Source organism: Lepidochelys olivacea (assembly GCF_965140295.1).
Source record: "Lepidochelys olivacea isolate rLepOli2 genome assembly, chromosome: 11".
Classification (NCBI taxonomy): Eukaryota; Metazoa; Chordata; order Testudines; family Cheloniidae; genus Lepidochelys; species Lepidochelys olivacea.
Window position 1 is genome coordinate 66768827 of NC_140421.1, and position 17949 is coordinate 66786775.

The following is a 17949-nucleotide window of genomic DNA, read 5'->3' on the forward strand; positions in this document are numbered from 1 at the left end:
CAATGCCAAACACAGGTGAAATATCAAGTGTTTGCCTCTTTGGGGGACAAGGGCACGCAGAACTGAGGTTGGTATGTTTTCAACCTGATGTCACGATCCAGGAACCCCTATCTGACTCCCCCCAGGAATTCCCAGCCCTGCCTCACACTCTGCTTTCTTCTAGTAAGGATTGAAATTTATTCAGGTGTCCTGCAATTTCCCTCTCCTCCCAACATCTTTCAGGACAGCTAGAGCTGAGTGAGAACTTGTTTTCCTGTCCCACAAAAACATTTGAAATTTCAAAAAAATTCCCACTCCACACTGGGATGAAACTGAGACCCTCAAAGTTTTTCACAAAACAAAGAGAAAGAGAGATCATGCACCCCACCCACCAGAGCAGCCAGTAGCCAGGTCACTTATCTGGGATGTGGAAGACCCCAGTTCAAGTTCCTGATCTCAATCAGACAGAGAAGGGACTTGAACCGGGGTCTTTGACATCCTAGGAACCAGGCTATTGCATATGCTGGAGAGGCCTCTCTGTCTCTCTCTCTCTCATTTTGACCAGAAAATTCCATCCCAGACCCGAGAAACATCTCTCATCAAAACCAGTACGTTTCCACTAAAAGTTTAAGATTGGGCATTTTTCCAATAAAAAAATCCCCAATCAGTTCTAAGTGTAAGTTTTCCATCTGTCTCCACCTCACCAGTCTCTGGGGGGAGCAAGCTGATCTTTTCTCTCTAATGAGTTTTTGGGAGCAGACCAAACAAGCATGCTCTCCCCAAGGTATATAAAATCGGCATCCCCGGAGTTTGCCAGGTTCTCTGCTCTACCCCATTCAGCAGCAGCTGGATGCCAAGGATTATGGGCGCAAGCCTAACCCACTCATGTGTGTGTGTTACAGGTCCCGCTTGTGCCCAATCCACAGAGAATATGAGTTGTTACAGCCCTCAGCTACAGAGCCTTGGCTCACTAGTTCAGACATAGCAGCACATGCTTTTAGCTCTGAAGGTATTTTGGCCAAGATGGCGGCCATTACATTAACACAGTCCTTGTGCTCACTTGATCAGAGCTAGCCACCTCCTGAAGGAAAAGCGAAGTTGGAGCATCTCTCGGAGACATAGGTAGCAGGCAAAACACACCTACCTGCAGGCATGGGAGCTCCTGGAGCTGCCACTTGGCAAGGCGTCTCCACTCTGCCCCAACTACAATCCTGTCAGATACTGAGCACAGGGTTCCTGATTGTGAAACTCAGGGAATGAAACAGCTATTTTACCCATTCACCTAGAATATCTCAGATATAGGCTAAAAGGTGGATATTTTGGAAAGATAAAAGCAACTTTCAACAGAGGGTTACAGTGGAAATTCTCCTGCAACCTTCTTTAACTATAGCAGTCATTGTCACTCTCACTGTAAGTCTAAGGAACAAAATGCAATGCAAATTGTATTTCAACACATCACAATTAGGGTATGTCAGACAGATGCCTTTGAAATGAAAGAATGGTGATAATTACCATGTATAAGCAAAAAATTTGGTTTTACTGTTCAGAGAACTTCTTCCCCTTTATATGAGGGAATGTAGCATCTGCCACTGATATAATGCACCAATAATTGAAGCATATAGTGTAGACTCATGGGGACCATAATGCTGTTTTATTTATTCTTGGCCAACTGTGAATATAAACCAACTTCACTAAAAGCAATACATATGGAGTCCTGTCTTCATGGAGAGCCTATATTTTTCTGAAGACAGGCAAGCACTGAAATACAATAGAACCTCACTTAGCCATGCTAACAGGGTTGGGACCAGCAAGGGCTCGGATAGTGCCATTGTGGGTGATGTCACACCTTCTGCAAGCCATGAAGGAGTGCCGCATGGTGCCTCCCAAAGCCTGTGGGGGAGGGGTTTTAAGACTTCTGAGGACTAGAGAGGCTAGAAGGTCCAAATCAGCTCCATCCTCTAACCCAGGGGTGGCCAACCTGAGCTGGAGACGGAGCCAGAATTTACCAGTGTACATTGCCAAAGAGCCACAGTAATATGTCAGCAGCCCCCCCATCAGCTCTCCCCCCACCCCGCTCCCAGTGCCTCCCACCCACCAGCAGTCCCACCGATCTGCTCTTTCATGGAGTGGAGGAGGCTCTGGGGGAGAGTGGGGAGGAGCAAGGGCCCAGCAGGCTCAGGGGAGGGGGCAGGAAGGAGTGGAGCGGGGGCAGGGCCTGTGGAAGAGCCAAGGGTTGAGCCGTGAGGACCCCCCGGCACCTTGGAAAGTTGGCCCCTGTAGCTCCAGCCCCAGAGTCGCTGCCTAGACAAGGAGCCGCAGATTAACTTCTGAAGAACCGCATGTGGCTCCGGAGCCCCAGGTTGGCCCCCCCTGCTCTAACCTCCCACATGTGGCAGGGAGGGGCACATTAGATCTGGCAACCAGGTGGACAAAAAACACACACAATGCCAAATACTGTGTGCATGTGTTACCACCTACATGCACAATGAAGAGCACTTAGTTATACAGTACCACAAAACTCGGTATGTATCATATGTATTCCAATGTATGCATTTTAATATTTTTCAACGTAGGAAAGAAACTAAAAAGGAAATAGTGTGGTCCACTTTCACTCCATCTTTTCTTCCTCTCTAGGTTTCTAATGATGGTTTCCTCTGTTTCAGTTTCTTTTTTCGGTTTACATTTTTCCTTAACACCACTCCTCTTTCATCATTCTCTTTGACACATTTTTCTTCTCACGCTCTCTTCCTCCTTTCCCCACACTCCTTTTCTTTCCCTCTCTTTGCCCCTCCCCTCCCACTCTCCTCAGGATGGCCTCTACCCATTCCTTTCCATCTGTCTTTCACCTTTAAGATCCATGTCAAGGGAAGGGGATATGCACAGGCAGGATGGCCCTTCCCTTATCCCCACTGGAGAGGAGGTGAACCTGGGGTACCTCTTTTCTTCTACCTCACACAGGCAGAAGTCAGGGATGAGGTAATAGAGACAAGAGACCCCACCAGCCAGAGCAGTAAATTAAGGGCTTCGCTCCATTTACCGTGGATTGATGCTGCGGCGATTGATCCACCGGGGGTCGATTTAGCGGGTCTAGTGAAGACCCGCTAAATTGACCGCCGATCACTCTCACGTTGAGTCCACTACTCCACCCGAACGAGAAGCATAAGTAAGTCGATGGGAGAGTTTCTGCCATTGACCCAGCACAGCGTAGACACCACAATAAGTTGACCTAAGGTGAGTCGACTCCAGCTAGGTTATTCATGTAGCGGGAGTTGCGTAACTTAGGTCGACTTAACACCATAATGTAGATCTGCCCGAATAAATCAGATTAAATCAGACACAGCTCGAAAATCCCCTTGTTCTCTGGGGGCGCGTAGGAGGCTTTGGGTTGAGCAACACTTTTAAGGCCGCGCCTGCAACATCCAAGGCTGTAGCTGGAGCACTTGTCACAGGCCACACCGTGCTGCTGTCCTTGAGGCTGTGGCTGAAAAGAAGAGGCCCGACTGCTGTGCCTTACGGTGCAAGGGGACAGTTTGCTGGGGTCCAGTCCGATGAGGAGGCTTGCAGAAAGGCTGTTGCCAGTGCCCCACTTCCCTGCTGTTCAGTGACACTCCTATTGTGTTTCCTGTGGGTCTGAGCCCAGGTGTGGGTCTGTGTCAAGATGGCCCCCAGCTCCCTGTTGTGGAGGGAGAGGATAGCTCCTAGCTGACGGGAAAATGGGAACTGGGTAGCTAGGGAGTTACTCAGGGCAGAGGTGGCAGGGAGTATACCTGCAGCACAACCTCACTGACCTGCAAATCCATCCAGTGATCCGCAAATCCATTTCAAATGTTGATTTGTGCACATACAATAAGGTTCTAAGTGAAGCTTTGTAAGTTTCTACCGCACCTGCACTGCCTAAGTACAAGAAAAACGAGTATACTGGTAGACAGACTTACACTGGGCCTTTAAAAGAGTAGCCCAATGTTTGGTATTGATTTATTAAGTTCCTTAAAACAATACTTGACAAGTCTGAGGTTACATAAAATAGTCTCACATTAGCATTCAGCACCACTACTGTAGCATGAGGAAAAGAGATGAAAGGAGAGCAGTCAGAGACAAACACACTGAAGTCAACGAGAGTTTTGCCTATATAAGAATTGCAGAGCAGGTTCTTGTTTACTAAGGTGGATCAATCAGAAAAAGAATTTGGTGTGTACTGACTGGAAATGTGATGTTACCATTAATATAGTTTTATGCAAAATTATTGATGAATAAAATGAAGCTTTGCACAAGCTAGATTATCCTAATCTCTCCCCCCGAACACACACACACACATGCACATGCACAAGAAGAATACTTGGTGTTTACAAACACAGAGACAGGTGTTTTCCCTAAAGACCTTATCATCTAAGCCTTTGTTTCATGGCTGGGAAGATTTCATGAGGGATAATGTAAATACGTTGAAGGTGCATTTATTCCTCAGTGGGGCTAGTTGGGATAAGGTGTCTGTTTTGTTATAGGGGATGAATGGAGGGGCTGGAGGCTTTAGAGGAGGCCATTTGTTTTGTTAAAATCACTTCTTGATTTAATTAATAAGTTTTGGGTTGTTTTTTTTTATTGTGCTTAAAGAGCATTGATAGATGCATTACGATAGAACCTCTATTTTATTATCTAATTGGGGATTGAGGCATTCGTAAAAATCAAAGTTCAAAAAATTGAACATCTCACAATTACAGTAAGTCCTGTGCATAAATTGCAGTATGTTGCACTGTATTACTGTTTTCTTGTCCTTCAGACTGCTGCAAAGTGATTTCCAACGCACTGACAGCATCAGAATGTGAAAAGTTGGGAGCCTGTTCTTCCTGAACATTTTAGTGATGTGATTTTTTCCCCTCATTGGGAAAAAATGGCTCATATCACTGATTGTTTGTAAGACTGGTGTTCTGACAATCAAGAGCCTACTGCAAATGGAAGAATCGTTTGGTTATGGCACCATCAAAAGCCAAAGGTTCAATTCTGGGCTTAGTCACAGACTTCCTATGGGAAACTGGCCAAGTCACCTAGCCTTTCCGGGTGAAATCCAAGCCCAACTTAAGGCAGTTGCAAAACATCCATTGACTTCAGTGAGGCCTTTTCTGTTTTACTTTCCTCTGCTGTGACATGCTCTCACACAGGTTTTGAGATGTTATTTCACTGTGTGTAACACGCTTGGAGATCCATGAATACAAGTTGTTACAGAACTACAAAATGTTATTCTTTTATTGTGATTGCCTGTGAAAACATTTCCTATTGTGCTGTGTATCTCCCTCCTTAGTGGGCACGCCTCCCAAAATGTCACAAATATGTATATATGTATGTGTGAATGAATACATAAATAAATAATGAAAATTGGCAGGTGGCACGTACCACAGATGATTAGCTGGGCATAGACTTATCTAGCACACAGGTGTTTCATTTTGTAGCTGACAGCCCGCCAGTGCTAGACATATTTGGGGTATCCCTCACAGTTGTTGCACAGAGAGACCCGGAGAGAGAGCTATCCATGTCAACTGGCACTAATTATAATAATCCTCCTTCATAACAAATTTAGCACTTGAGCCAGATCTCTCACTTTGCTATTACTTCAATACAACTAAATAAAAATAAGTACTCACCTTGTATGCCTAATACAGAGCTTTCAGACAATATCTGTATCAAGATATCATATTTATTCTTTTTTTCCTCTTTATATTGGATCAAATCCTGCAGCCTTATCACCCAAGAGCAACTGTGGGAGACAATGGAAATTCCACCCAAATAAGTAGTTTTGTTTAACTTGGGCATATGTCATTTATCTACAGAGTGCAGCTTACAAGCAGAGAGTGAAATGAAGTCTATGCCCAGAAAGACACCAGATAAAATTTTCAAACAAGAGTAACATTTGTATTTACTTCATTCAAGTGCTATTTGACTTGACATGATCACAAGCTTCACTGAGTGCAATGAAATTAACTCTGTGGCAGGAACTTTCAAAATACACCTATGAAAATGCATATCCCACTTCCTTCTCTTCTCTGGAAAGGACATATGTTAGCTTTTCAAAGTAACTACGTCTGCTTGTGAATGAACGCAGACTCCAGAAGAGGCTTTGCAAAAATGAATTCCCTCATCAGTTAGCTGAGCCTGTCATTATGGGAGCTAGACATTCATCTCATAAAAGCCTGTCCAACTATTTAAAATAATACTTAAAATATCCTTTTAAAGGGTTTTAATTCTGTAAGCATAGTTATAAAACGTTTAAATAGTCAGTGAGGAGGTTGGGAGTTGCCTTTGAGGTGGGAAGCACTCTTTTGTTGCTTACTCCTGTCAGCAGCCTCATGCCCAAGCTTGGAAACGAGACTCTACTTGCCAGAGGAAGTACGTGTGGGGGCAGGAAAAAAATCTATTTATACAGGTCCAATGCAATGCACTGGGTGCTTCACAGACTGGACCTTCTGTCCCAAAAGATGGCTATCTAAGGCTCCAATCGTGCAATTTGAGCCATACAGATGGACCTGAGATCTGCCCACCTGAATCCAAATGCAGGACCAGGGCCTAAATCAGTGGTCCCCAACCTTTCGGTGGGAATAGCATATTCCTGTTCCCAGAAGGCTGCCAGACACCCTGCCGCCAAGAAGTGGCAACAGCGAGAAGCGTCTCCGCCGAAATGCCGCCGAGAAACGGGCGGTTCTCTGGTGGCGCGGTGTCCTGTGGGCGCACACAACTGCCCGGCCACAATCTTCGTAGGTGCCTGTTAGCTTTTTCTGTACTGCTTCAACCCATCTCCCTTCGTCTACCCTTCCATCAGCCGATTTATCTGATTTACTGATCTATTACTCATTTATGTTAGGAGCCACTTCAGGGCTAAATTGAAGCCTGTCTCTATGAGAGGCAATAAAAAGAAACACACTCAAGAATCACTATTGGGTGATATTTTACTCCTTTAGCCCATTAAACAACAGATAAAATGTCAGACAACTGAAATCACAGCAGGGATGTGATCTCTAAGACAATATCCTCATCTACCAGGTACATTCTCCTTAAGAATCTCAATCGCTGTAGCACTCACGCTGCGAGTGCCATCCTTTGCTCAGTACAGTCATCTTTACCAGCTCCCTCTCTTATTGCACAGGTAGATGCATTTTCAAAATAGAGCCAGAATTTAAAAATCGCTAATATCATCGCTTGAGTCACAATTCTCCCCCCCTCTGAATGGAAGGAAGAATTATACTTGGACAAATAATCCAATATTTAAAAACTTGTTTCAGAATAACAACAACAAGGTTAGTCTTTAGCTTGGGGACAGCTTGCGTTCCCTAGAGCTACCTATTGCACTTAGAGCCCACCTCCACAGAGAAAATGTTATAAACATTTTAAAAACCAGTTCGAGTCATCATGTAGACCCAGTCTGTGGTAGCCAGGCTGTTTCTGCTGAACCAGTTTTAAGACCATTTGATGATGCATATTTAGCCTCCTCGGGGTGGTACTTCAGTGAAAAAAGATCAGGCTGCTTTCACAAATAGTTCAGGCCCAGGTTTAAACTATGGGAGATAGTCTCCCCCCCCCCCCCCCGACTTTAGGTGACTGGAGGAGAATTCCCCGGCCTAGGCACCATGTATGACAGGACCCCTGGCAAGCCTTGGCATAGGCAATATGATGGAGGTGGGCTCACAGAACATGCTACCACAGACATTCTGGGCATCTCAGGCTGGGTTGTTGTAATGCAAAGCAGCTCCCTGAGCAGCCTCTCTATATAGCGGCTATTTTAGGATTCTGGGCTGGTTGGAGAGCAACCATGGCTTAAATTCTCCCTGAATTGTGCTTGCATGCGCTGTGCCATCTGGAAGCCCTAAGGCTCTAACTCATTTTAAAGTTGATTTAGCTGAACTGGTTTTTGAAACCAGTTAGAAAATTGGACATGGCCAATGTGGACATGTCCTTTAGTGACAGTCCTAAAGAATGAATACACTCTGTTGTTCATCAATTTCCTATCTGTGTTTTCTTATTTAAAGAAGCCTTTAAACTGTAGTGTGCATCTAGAACAAAGTGTTACCCCCTTGGAATCCTTAAATAGGTATGCCAAGAATTTATGATAAGAAGTTTTTGATGCAACTGACCTTTAGTCTCTCCCCTCCCCTTCCCTTCTGAAAACTTCTGCCTCTGCCCAGATATTCAGCAGCTATGTTTCAAGACTGACAATTATCTCACAATGAAAAACAAGTCACAATTAATAAAGCTCAAAACTAATACCTGCTAAATTCATTTAACAATTTAATGAACTCGGAGAGAGTCTTATGAAAAGACTTTTAAAAGCAAGGGACTCAATTTCCAATCAGCACGATCAGCCACAAGCCTTCAGGCTCTGAAGGGAAGAAGAGGAAAAATAAAGATATTTCCGTTGTTTTTCTCCCTGGTTTTTATGAGAAGGGACGTTGTTCCCTCAAAATGATTCTGAATGTCCTGCCCACTAGGGGAGAGGCGCTGTTATGGAATCAAGATTATTGATTCACAAAGCTTTATGGAAACAAATAGTACTCGGTAATGATCAGGAAAACTCATGCCTTAATGCACATGCTTCTGGTGTCTGAAAGAGACAAATTCATATGGAGTAGGTTTTCACAGTAACTATGACTCAGCAACCATGCAAGAGATTTCTCAGCACAAGTGAGTCCATCAGACAGAAAACAACATCTTTTGCACGTCAACTTTGGGAACTCAGATGCTACGTGGGTCGAGCAATTAGGTTTATTGAACTAAATACCGTATTTCATAACATTAATCTTTGCAGAATTTGGACTGAAGAACAGACAAATTCCACAGCAGAAGGACCCACTGAGTTGGAAGCTTATAACAATGGCTAGACCCCACTGCAGATCCAACTAGAATTTAGGTTCAGTTTGAAATACTTTTATACTTGGATGAACATGCTTCTTTAAAAAAAAAATTGTGATTGGCAAGCTGTACTAATAAACCTAAGACTAATATAACATCTTCCAATTAATTTATGGGGGCTGTGGGGTAGAACAATTCAAATCAGCAAGTCAACAGTATGCTGGGCATTATACTGAATAATTCTTAAAGATATTAGGCTTTAAAAAGGGATGAATCAGCATCCACGTCCCCCTAGATCAGTGGTTCCCAAACCTGTTCCGCCTTTTGTTCAGGGAAAGCCCCTGGCAAGCCGGGCTGGTTTGTTTACCTGCCATGTCCTCAGGTTCGGCCGATCACGGCTCCCAGTGGCCGCGGTTCGCTGCCCCAGGCCAATGGGAGCAGCTGGAAGCCGTGGCCAGTACGTCCCTCGACCTGCGCCGCTTCCAGCAGCTCCCATTGGCCTGGGGCAGCGAACCACGGCCATTGCAAGCCACGATCGGCCAAACCTGCAAATGCGACAGGTAAGCAAACCAGCCTGGCCTGGCAGGGGCTTTCCCTGCACAAGTGGCCGAACAAGTTTGGGAACCACAGCCCTAGATTAAGTATTTCAGACAAAAAAGGAAGAAACGAGTCTGGCAGCAATTCAAAACATTAGACAGCCAGAGAAAGTACATGAAAAACAACAGTTGTTTGAAGAGAATATTTAGTAGCAGGGAATTTTTTTTGCGGGGCGGGGAGGCTTCAGTGGCCTTTGGTTAGCTTTTAAAGACTCCACCACCACCATTTGTTGCTGTTAGGATATAGATATTCAGGTCTGTCTGTAAAGGCCTATACTCTAAGAATTTAGGTGTATTCTTATCACTTGGCTAGTTATAGAGGTATAAAAGAAAGAATCAAAACCACTGTCTGCCGGTGTTAGGGCCTTCTCTTACTGTGACAGTCTGAGGCCCTGTTCTTAGGCTAAGGCCTTTGGCTAAGCAACAGAGGCAGCCATAAACTGGGAAGCGAACGGTCACATCCTCACATTCCAAACTAGTCACATTGAAATAAGGTGCTATTGGGTTGTTAGGAATACAGTCCTGTCCTGATAGTGCCTATCACCTCCAGAGAAAGGGAAGTGCCTAGAAAACGTAAAAGGAAACTTAGTTTGATAGCATCCTGTCTGGCAAGAATTCACTTATCAATAAGTGGGATGTGAAATCCTCACTTCTGTATTGTTTTGTCATTATGGTTCCCACTTTACTATTGTTTGTCTGTATAATCTCTGTCTGGTTCTGTGATTGTTCCTGTCTGCTGTATAATTAATTTTGCTGGGTGTAAACTAATTAAGGTGGCGGGATATAATTGGTTAAATAATCATGTTACAATATGTTAGGATTGGTTAGTTAAATTTCAGGAAAATGATTGGTTAAGGTATAGTAAAGCAGAACTCAAGTTTTACTATATAGTCTGCAGTCAATCAGGAAGTGGGAGGGGGAGTGGGGGTGCGGGTGGGAGATGGGAACAGGGAATGGGAGTGGGGAAATTGGAATCATGTTTTGCTAAAGGGGGAGATGGGAACAGGGAATGGGAGTAAGGAAGTTGGAATCATGTTTGGCTAAGGGCAGGAATGGGAACAGGGACACAGGTATAAGGCTCTGTGGTGTCAGAGCTGGGAAGGAGGACACTAAGGAAGGAAACTGGAATCATGCTTGCTGGAAGTTCACCCCAATAAACATCGAATTGTTTGCACCTTTGGACTTCGGGTATTGTTGCTCTCTGTTCATGTGAGAAGGACCAGGGAAGTAAGTGGGTGAAGGAATAAGCCCCCTAACAGTTGCCATGCCCAGACTCAGGAGACCTGCATGTAGGGTCAAGGGAAGTTTTACATAAGTTCAGACTGCAGGATGTTACCACATGGGAAATATTAATGGAATCATTTTGGAAGTAAATTTTCAAATCAGACCATATACAGAGTTGTGAGCAATTCCCAGAACCAATAGCTCATTCTGCACCCATGACGATGGACTACTATGTTTGCAGTGGGATCAATGAGCAATTATTCTGATATCTCTTTCTATTTTCCTACAGGGGCGGAAGGAATTTTGGCTCCAGTTGATTGAAGAACTTAACAACGTGGTTAAATCTACCCCTATACAGCAAAACACTTAACCACATGACCATGGGACTTTGACTTGAATGGGATTTAAGTGCTCTGCTGAATAGGGGCTTCTCTGCAGCTTTTAAGAGCTGTTTCTCCACTATTTAAAACTTTCAATAATATTCCATCCTGTGCATCTGTCTTTCTTGACGACTTTACTGACTTTATCCGCATCATGCAGATGAACAGACGTGGTCAAGTAAGTTATTGCTACTCTGATCACTTTACAGGGGAGTGCTCAGACTATAATGCATTCTCAACTCAAGTCTTATTGTCTCAACTCAAGTCGTGCCCCTCCTGTATACTTTACTTAATATCCATTTGTATTACATACATCGCAAACTGAAAAACCATTTGATTCTCTTTGTACTTTGTAACTGCTAAAGGTCACTATGCCTTAAAGGACTGAGAGAAAAGTGGAACAGAACTGGCCCAAGTAATTGAAGTTGCTGCTCCTTCCCCCTCCCCTCAAAGAATTAAATGAGCCCATAGCTTTTATTCAAGACAAACACCCGGTGGAATCAGATGTTTCCAAGTTTAGACAGAGATCACTGAAGATGGAGGAACTTAGTGAACTCTTTCAGTTATTATAAAGTCAAAAGAATGACAATGCTCCGCAAATATCTCCTGGTCTAAACTCTCATGTAAAGTGGTGAAACTCCATTTTTTTGAATGTAGCCTGCTAACACAAGGGTTGACTTTGATGTGAAATAAGATTTGTATTTGATCATTACTGAATGTACAGGAATTTTACAGCTTTGGAAAAATGCCTGAATTCATTTTTTGGCCAGCAGAAAATGCAATGCTACTCGATGTGTTTCGGAGTCCAGACTATGGATGGGAGAACAATGCGAATCTGCATTTTAAACAGAAACTGGACATAAATCAAACCATGGAAATTGGCAAATATTGGTAGTTCTTTTTCTCTTTTCTTTTTTGCACATCTTTGCCATTTCTGGGTTCTGAAATCCCAAAATACTGCAGAGAGGCTATTTCTGCAGTATTTCTTGCGTAACTGGAAACAAGAATGATCAGAAATATACTGAGAAAGACAGCTCCAGCAACCTCTCCAGTCTAGCTCTACATAAGAATCCACACTATAGGAGCTCACAAAACCAACCTTCCAATCGTTCTGATGCTCATGGTACATGAACTAATACACTTTGCATATTACGATGTGTCTTTGTTCCCTACACTACATTAAGAAGGTAAGGCAACCAAATGGACACAGGTGGATCCCAAATCACCGTGTTTGCAAACATGCAAGTCCTAGCTACATATGTACACTCCCAAATTATTTAAAGGGATACTACTCAATTCCTACACACTACATATTGTACACGTACAAACTATATAATCAACTACGTGAATCTCTGCAGCTTTCCCCTTCCCATCCCTGAGTAGTAAAAGACAATATTTTAAAAAACGTATTCCCCCTTCCTCTTTAAAAAAATACTCCCACCCCCATCCCCAAATTAAATTTAAATGCACAACAATAAAACATACATTAGTCTCCCTGTCAAAAATTGCAATCACATCTCAGGTAAAGCATACACGCTCAACCCCGAGGCTACAGTTAGCAAGGCTTCAGCTGACTATAATGTTCATCGGGAAAGCAGAGAGAAATCTATCTAAGGTGACACAATCTAGATTGCAATAGCGAAAACACAACACAGCTGTTCTCTGAATATTTTAGATAATACACTGCTGTAATTGATAATATTAAGGCTGCTGTCTCTTTCAGTGCTCTGGTACAATAATCAGAACGCCAACAGAAATATTACCACCTATTCAGTCACCAGGGTCTTCTATATATTTCATTTGTGTCATTATTTTCTCGCTGTGACATACGTTGGTAATATAGATTTTTTTTGACAATAAGAGGATCCTCAAGGTAAACAGAGCAGAAATTAGCTACCCGCAATTTTTAATCAGAAAGGGGATTGGATTTTGCACTCCTTACTGTGGTAAAACAAGGGATTTAGGCATTGAAATGATGAGCATCACAGTGCCTAACTTTTAGGCACCGAGAAAATCATAGGAACAGCATTGTGATCCAGAAAGCACCTAGGCTCCCTATACAATGAATGGGGAGAGGTAGGTGCCTAAAAATATAATCCAGCAAAACTAGCACAGTGAACAGAGAGTTGCCTCAGCTAGCCAACAGGACATGCTGATGTGCTAAGCCCCACTCTTTTCTTGGAGATAGGTGGCTCCGTTCAGGCTGCAGGAAGGCGCCCAGCTTTGCTTAGTGTTCCACGAACCACCTCCTGGGCCAGAACCTCTGTAGTTTCTTCCGGGAATGAGTTAGGCCCCTGTCTCACTCCACACAAAATAGGAGGAGGTGGTGGTGGTACCAGTCATAACTTTTGCCCAGTGGATAGACATGCACCTGGGATGTGGCAAACCCACAGGCAATTCCCCCTTCTCTGCCGGGGTGTGGGGGCAGATTAAAAGAGGGGTCTCCCATGTCTCAGGAGGCTGATCTAACCACTGAGCTATGGGATATTCTGATGTAGGGCTCCCTCAGCCTCTCCTCTATGGATAAATAATGAAAGAGCCGCTGGATTTGACCCAGGGACTCCAGCTCTCTAGGTGAGTGCCTTAACCACCAGACTACAGACTCATTTTTTCTTTTGCTGTCTGGTCCAATGACTCTTTCATTCAGCAGGGACAGAAAGGGGCAAAAGGAGACACACCAAACATCTATCAATTTGAAATTTTTCAAAAACTAAACTACACCGAAAAAAAATTTTTAAATGAAAAGTGGATCCAATTTGAAACCAGTAAAAGGTAAACCACTGTGAAATTTCAAATGTTTCAGTTAATTTGTTTTTCTAGTTTACAACCAGCTCCTGTCATCAGACTTCACCAACTGCAGGATCAAGTGTACTATGATAATTAGAATGGGCATGAGGTCATCGGCCCTTAGGAAACTCTGACTGGTACAGATCACTGTAAGCTCATCTCCTCAGCAAACAGGCAACCACATGCATATCAGATTGGTCCTCTATTCTTGGCACCAGCTTCCCACAGAATATCAAGTGAAACTCAAGACCTCAATCCTTGTCTTCAAGGCACTCAGTGGCCTGGGCCCAGGATATCTAAAAAGATTACCTCAAGATCTGGAATGGTTATGAATTCCCCCCCACCACCACCACACACATTTTATTTATTTTTTTTTACCTGCTCTAGTTACGATGACACAGCTCGACTGTTAGCACCCCCATCCTAGGGCTGAACCAAAGCCCTTCAGGTCACAGCTCTCTGGTTTAATCATGAATGAGCTGGAGACAGGCAATTTCAGTGCGGGGTGCTCAACTACGTTATCTGCTCCCTGCATTGATTGGCAAGAGCTGAAATCTGCTGAACTTCAGTTCACATTGCAAGGCCTAACTGGCCACTAGATTTTCCCTATGGGGAGGGGTGGAAGAGGTAAATTACTAAGAAAGGCTGAGAATCTGTGCAGGATTCAGAGACTCATCATTGTTTGGATTTTAGTCTTGAATTAATGTTCTGCAATATTTGGAAAAGCAGCCAGAGCTTGGGTTGGGCACATTTCATAAGACAGAAAGGAAACTATGGAAATAAAAATAAAAAAGCAAATAAAATATAACTGCTTCATTTTAGGTCTGAACCTCAGAGTTTCCAATCAGTGCAACAGGATGACAATTTAAGATCCTCAGTTGTAATTGTGAAACTCCACTGAAGTGAATAGTGTAAATAAGGGCAGATTTGCCTCAAAATATTTAGGCAAGCCTTGAGAAGCCCTGGAAGGTCCATAATATATGACCATATTTTATATAATCCAAACTCCAGGAAGGCTGTTGTACTTTATAAACAATTTTCAATAAAGACGTTAATTAGAATTTAAGTAGTCGTGTTAGGCTAGGACTCTGTATAGGATTCAGTCTTTTAAAAAGCAACAATAAACTCTTCATGACAGTGCCATAATAATGTTTCCATATAAATGCCTGTGCACCAAGTCCCTATTTTAAGCATTACTCTCTTTCTCTTATGCAGCTAATATTCCAGTAAAGTCTTGCTCCAAAAGAAAAGCACATGCATTGTTCAGTGTTACTTTGGTGGCAAAGGGACTTTAGGGGCAGCTCAAGAAGTTAATTTTAAAAAGGAAAACGCAATTCATGTGACTATCAAACATAAGCCAATACCCATTCCAGTTTCATTTGAACTCAACCCAGCATGGTTTTCTGGAGTATGTGTAGCCTTCTGTTTCTGCGTATAAGCTTACTCATGCTTCAGCTTTTCAAAGGAATAAGAACTATGATGGCAATTGGGGAGAAATGTCATAGTATGTCCAAAAAGAACAGGAGGACTTGTGGCACCTTAGAGACTAACAAATTTGTTAGAGCACAAGCTTTCCTGAGCTACAGCTCACTTCATCGGATGCATAGAATGGAACATATAGGAAGATAGATAGATAGACAGACAGACAGATAGATAGACACACACATACAGATAAGTTGGAATTTACCATACAAACTGTGAGACGCTAATTAGTTAAGATGAGCTATTATCAGCAGGAGAAAAAATCTTTTGTAGTGATAATCAAGATGGCCCATTGAGACAGTTGACAAGAAGATGTGAGGATACCTAACTTAAGGAAATAGATTCAATACGTTTAATGAGCTAGCCACTCCCAGTCTCTATTTAAACCCAAGTTAATGGTATCTAATTTGCATATTAATTCCAATTCAGCAGTCTCTCGTTGGAGTCTGTTTTTGAAGCTTTTCTGCTGCAAAATTGCCACCCTTAGATCTTTTACTGAGCGGCCAGAGATGTTGAAGTGTTCTTCTACCAGTTTTTGAATGTTATTATTCCTGATGTCAGATTTGTGTCCATTTATTCTTTTGCGTAGAGACTGTCCGGTTCGCCCAATGTACATGGCAGAGGGGCATTGCTGGCACATGATGGCATATATCACATTGGTAGATGTGCAGGTGAATGAGCCCCTGATGGCATGGCTAATGTGATTAGGTCCTATGATGGTGTCACTTGAATAAATATGTGGACAGAGTTGGCATCGGGCTTTGTTGCAAGGATAGGTTCCTGGGTTAGTGTTTTTGTTGTGTGGTGTGTGTTTGCTGGTGAGTATTTGCTTCAGGTTGGGGGTCTGTCTGTAAGCAAGGACTGGTCTGTCTCCCAAGATCTGTGAGAGTGAGGGATCATTTTTCAGGATCGGTTGTAAATCTTTGATGATATGCTGGAGAGGTGTTAGTTGGGGGCTGAAGGTGACAGCTATTGGCGTTCTGTTATTTTCTTTGTTGGGCCTGTTCTGTAGTAGGTGACTTCTGGGTGCTCTTCTGGCTCTGTCAATCTGTTTCTTCACTTCAGCAGATGAGTATTGTAGTTGTAAGAATGCTTGATAGAAATCCTGTAGGTATTTGTCTCTGACTGAGGGATTGGAGCAAATGCGGTTGTATCTTAGAGCTTGGCTGTAGACAATGGATCGTGTGGTGTGTCCTGGATGGAAGCTGGAGGCATGTAGGTAAGTATAGCGGTCAGTTGGTTTCCGGTATAGGGTGGTGTTTATATGGCTATCGCTTATTGGCACCATAGTCTCCAGGAAATGGACCACTTGTGTGGATTGGTCTAGGCTGAGGTTGATGGTGGGATGGAAATTGTTGAAATTATGGTGGAATTCCTCAAGGGCTTCTTTTCCATGGGTCCAGATGATGAAGATGTCATCAATGTAGCGCAAGTAGCGATATACCATTAACTTGGGTGTGAATAGAGACTGGGAGTGGCTGAGTCATTACACATATTGAATCTATTTCCTTAAGTTAAGTATCCTCACACTTTCTTGTCAACTGTCTAAATGGGCCATCTTGATTATCACTACAAAAGTTTTTTTCTCCTGCTGATAATAGCTCATCTTAAGTAATTAGCCTCTCACAGTTTGTATGGTAACTTCCAACTTATCTGTATGTGTTCGTGTATATATACACACACACACACACACACACACACACCTTACTATATGTTCCATTCTGTGCATCCGATGAAGTGAGCTGCAGCTCACAAAAGCTTATGCTCTAATAAATTTGTTAGTCTCTAAGGTGCCACAAGTACTCCTGTTCTTTTTGCGGATACAGACTAACACGGCTGCTACTCTGAAACCTGATAGTATGTTCATGTGTCCTAGTCAGTTTTATTTCTCTCAGTTCCCTTCGCTCCTCTAACTGTGTGTACAGAATAGCAAGACTCTACTCTTGAGGGAGATACTAAACCCTACGGTATGAATTAGCGCCTCAGGGAGCAAAGGAAGATGCAAACTCCTCATTTCCCCAAAGCCTACGAGTATTGCCTCAATGTATTTACTGCAGTATCTCCTGCAGTTTTAGCTAATATAAGTGAGGTCACAGTGCAAGTTCCAAACTAAATGCTAATGTAGGTTTTTCCCACCTGTTAACATACCAACAAAGAGTATGGCTAGCTGAGCCTATGGCCAATCTCACACTTTATTTTAAAATACATCATACCAGAAGTAATCTGTGCTGTGGAATGAGTACCGTGTATGTTAGATTGTTTTAATGAACCTGTCATGGTTTTGAAGTCTTTTGTAATTCATTTCACACTCACTGCAAACCATTCATTAGTATCTTTAAAACAGAACTTTCACAGTGCAGAGCTTCAGAAGAGTAATAACCTGACACTGCTCAAATGTAGCATGGTGATCTGGAAAACGGGATAAACAGTGTGGTGGTAAAGTCTGCTGATGATGCAAAATTTCTCAAGATTGCAGTCAGACTTGGATTTAACTAAGAGTTACAAAGGGATCTCCCGTATCTAGATGACAGGGGGGAAATGACAGATAAAATTCAATGTTGACAATCACAAAGAAATGCATCTTGGAAAACATAATCCCAACTATACATACAGAATGATGGGATCTAAATTAGCTGTTATCACTCAAGAAAGATCTTTGAGTCATTGTGAAT

General features: G+C 42.9%; 1 protein-coding gene across 1 annotated transcript in view; it reads right to left on the reverse strand.

Moving 5' to 3' along the window:
* Positions 1–17949, reverse strand: part of ERBB4 (erb-b2 receptor tyrosine kinase 4) — a 976023-nt gene that overhangs the window by 612743 nt on the left and 345331 nt on the right. The window lies entirely within an intron of this gene.